Source organism: Sarcophilus harrisii, chromosome 3, assembly GCF_902635505.1.
Source record: "Sarcophilus harrisii chromosome 3, mSarHar1.11, whole genome shotgun sequence".
Taxonomy (NCBI): domain Eukaryota; kingdom Metazoa; phylum Chordata; class Mammalia; order Dasyuromorphia; family Dasyuridae; genus Sarcophilus; species Sarcophilus harrisii.
The window spans coordinates 376,894,876-376,899,062 of record NC_045428.1 but is presented as its reverse complement, the minus strand read 5'-3'; positions in this window follow the sequence as shown (position 1 = coordinate 376,899,062).

Below are 4,187 nucleotides of genomic sequence, written 5' to 3'. Positions count from 1 at the left end.
CTCTTAAACAAGATATAGTCTTCATTGCTATGTTCCAGCCATGAGTCTCATCCAATCAAGTCTTAATGATACCTTTGAGATTGTATTTACTTCCTTGTATTGACATTTCAAGTTCACTTTGTTTCTTATACCCTGTACATTGGTATATAGACATCTTGGGCCTAAACATTGTTTCTTACTCTCTTCTTTGTTATTTTCTCCTGTGAAATACTGGGCACTTCTGCTCCTATTATTTTTTTTCCTGTGCCATACTTCTTGTTCTCTACATTATCTAGTTTTAAAGTTTTATCTGAGCATTTTTCTTGCTCCCCCTCAATTTTCAGCAGAAAGCTCTCTTGAGAAGATTGGCTGGTCTCCAGCTAAACAAATTCTTCCCACAGTTCTTGTGAGATATGCTCTGTGCTTATCCAAGAACCCATCATTCTGTTGTCTCAAACCATCCTCCAGTAAACCAAATCTTGTGCTTTGACACTGTTTGCATAGCAGGCTGTGCTTTTCCTTCCTATATCTTTTCCCACTTCTTTTTTCTTCTAAAGTTCCAATCTTTACCTTGGAGAAGAGATGAAGTGTATGTTATAAGATATCTTTTCACTCTTCTCTTCCCTGGGGGTAAAGGAGGATATTTATGCTCAACAAAGTCATAAAAATAAAAATCTGCCTATTCCAGCCCTTTCCCTCCCCCTTTCAAACAAAGTTATAAAATTTAGCTCAACAAATATCTTTAAAGGGCACATGCAATATGGCAATTATTGTGCCTAATATATCATGAACACTAATATCAAGTAAGCTATTATCTGCTTGTCTTCATTCCCTTTATCCTGTAGACTTTTCCTCCTTAGGATGGACTTAAGCTTGGACAAATTTTAAAAACCACTATAATATGAATTTATGTTAATTAATTAATCAAAAAATTCAACCTATTATTCTTAGGCATGGGTGTTTTAAAGAAACTTTTATGCTAATATATAAATTATATTCTTCAGGTTTCGGCTCAAACACTAATTTTTTCTGCATAAAGTCTTCTTGTATCCCTTTTGAACTTCCTTACTTTTATGTGTTTAATCTCTTTATAATTATTCTGCATATTCTTACATAGGTCTTTCTCACCACCCCTGTTAGAATGTAAGCTACTTGAGAGCAGGGAATACTTATTTGTATTCCCAGCATCTAGCACAAAGCATGAACCATAGATTCCTAAAAGATTAAATGGATAGATACAGCATTTATTAAATGCTGACAATGTTCAAATCATAGATTTAGAGTGGGGAAGGACCTTAAAAGATATCAATTCCAGCTTATTCATGGTACAGATAGTGATAATGAGGCATAGAGTAAATTTTTTTAAGTGCTCAACAACCTAGAATCAATGGCAGAATTATGCTATAAACTCATCTTATTTTCTTCTAGCTCTTTTCCCACTTTATGCCTCAGATTCCCATTTATGCTTTTCTCAAAATCCTTTATTTCATAATGCTATAGATTTCTTACTGAGATTTAGTAAGCAGAAAGAGCATACTGCAAGGGATATAAATGATAGGTTTTTAACTGTGTTTTGAGTTTCATTTTCACTTCTAAACTTCTGAAACCTGGCTTGTGAATAGCAAATAAAAAAGCTATATTTGAGGTGTGTGTGTAATGGGGCAGGGGGTGTGTGTTTGTAATTGGCAAGCTTAATACTTATCCTCATTTGGAATGAAATGTAAGAACTCAAATTCTTGAAAACCATCCCTTTTCAGGGTCTGCAGCCAGGGTGGGGTTGTGGGGAGGAAAGGGAGAGAGTGATCCCAATCGCCTCACAGATGCAGACTCTTTCTGTGACATTAGAATATTTTCCTGGGAAAGGTCTGAGAGGTCAATCCCCAGTGGCTAAATCTTCTCCTTGGAAATACACACTGGATGACCAAAATTGGTCCTTTCTGTTTGTTCTGTCGGCTTAACATATGTGAGAATCTTTCCCTGGGTGGGGTTTCCACTGAAGGCTTGAGGTTGGCAGAACTCTCTGCTTCCCAGTCAGGCCTTGAGCATTTCAGGAGCACGTACCAACAATGCTGAGACCAACATACCTGCACATTTTTCTCTTATGATGCGTACTGCACATATTTCAGCTTGTTAGTCAGGGTCAGACAACCTAACTGTGCCTGCTTTTAAACCCAGAGGTCTTAGCATCTAAGATGAGGTTATTGTGATGAATAAACAACCCTTGCCTTGAAACAATAAACTCCTTTGGCAATAGCGTCTGGGTCAAAAAATGCGGTCTTATAGTAAATACTTTCCCTATCTCTTACATTTTATAGTATGTGACACAATTATATGATTCTTTGCAATTCCCAAACCAACTGTATCCAGTACGAAGATTTAATATGATGTAGAAATGCGGGGGGCGGGAATTCCACAGCTTCACTTCTTTTACTGGCTCAGCTGCTGACTCCGTGTAACTCTAGGCAAGTCATTTAACCTCTAAGTGCCCTAGATTTCCCAGCCAGAAAATGAATTTTTGGAGGCCCCTAGATGAAAAAGTCTATTCAAATAGAGAGAGATTTTATTATTAGATCTTCTAGAAATAGCGTTGCTAAAATTTGAAGACTAGAAAACCAAAAGTTATGTTTGTTTGTTTTTAAGTGTATTTAAAAATCTTTAGAGGAGTAATTTGTTCTTATGAAGGGAGTAAAATAAAAACAATTATAAGAAGCATGATAATAGCATGGCTTTCCTCCATTCTTGTCTGGTTTTTTTTACCATTTCTATCCTGTCTTTCTTAAGTTGCTCAGGAGGGGAGAAAATTTGCTGTTTCTTTTGCAAAGTTGTCTCTTCTTTCTTAAGTCCTTCCTAGTTTGTTCTTACCTCTCAACCATTTCCTCAGTTTTCTGTTCCTACCTTTATAGCTGTTTTGCTAAGTTTTCAGAAATAAAAATCCTTATTTGATCATTTCCCCTCCCCTTTTTTATCTGCTGCTTCTTCTCTCTAACACAAAGTGAGTGATAATCCATTTATGCATCCTATTTCTCTCTGTCCCAGTTCTTTGGTCCAAAAAAGGTGCTTAATAAATGTTTGATGAATACATGAATGAATGGATGAATGGATATATTTTTTTCCTGCAGCCTTTCTTTTAACAACATGTCAAAGTTTGCTTCATTGTCAGATTCATGATTATTAATTACCAATATCTTGGGGAAATTCAGAGCTCTCCCTTTCTTCCAAAATCCTGATTTTAAATTCATTCTTTTGAAGGACACTATTGTAAGGAGATTGAATTAACTCTCCTCAACTTTGGTCAGACACCAGCCAACCTTACAAGGAATTTGATTGGTTATTGTCCGAAATGATATCACTGTGTTAAGAGTCAAGTTACAGTGTGTCTGATTAGTTGATCAGACCAATATGAGCTCAGGATGCTACTGTCACAGGTCTGACACAAATTATCCTTATAAACACTTGAGGTGACTTCTCTAATTTGGCAAGTCTCACATTTCTTCTTTTTTTCTTTCTTTCTTTTTTTGCTGAGGCAATTGGGGTTAAGTCACTTGCCCAAGGTCACATAGCTAGGAAGTGTTAAGTGTCTAAGACCATATTTGAACTCGGGTCCTCCTGACTTTAGGGCGAGTATTCTATCTACTGTGCTACCTAACTGCCCTTAATCTGACATTTCTTCTGAGCCAATTCAATTCCACTTTGTTCTTAGAACATAACACTTTCTCTGATGAGGGCATGCCATACTGGGTGATCCTGTTCCAGTGTCTCACATTCACACAACCAATTTTTAAGTTTTTGAGAGAGACCTTGAAAGTGTCTTTGTAATGCTTTTTCTGACCACTTTATGAGAGCTTCCCATGTGTAATTTGTCCATAAAATAACAAGGAATTTAATCTAAGGTGGGGAAGCCCCTTAGGTCCTACTCAAGCTTAGGTGGAGACAGATGTTTTATCTAGATAACTCAAGGCTAAAATGGTCTGAGTACAGAGATAATTTTTTTTCTGCCCAAGGCACACGATGTCACTCTCAAGGCCTCATTGAACAACTACTCTTCCAAGGATATATAATATATATGCCAGCCACCATAATAGTCTTTGGTTAAAGGGAGATAGACAAATGATCATCCTTTTATTCATAATCTGCTGGTCTTATTAATAAAATGATTGTTGCCCAGAAACTAAGTGTCTTGAACCTTTTTAATTGTCTTATTAGCATGT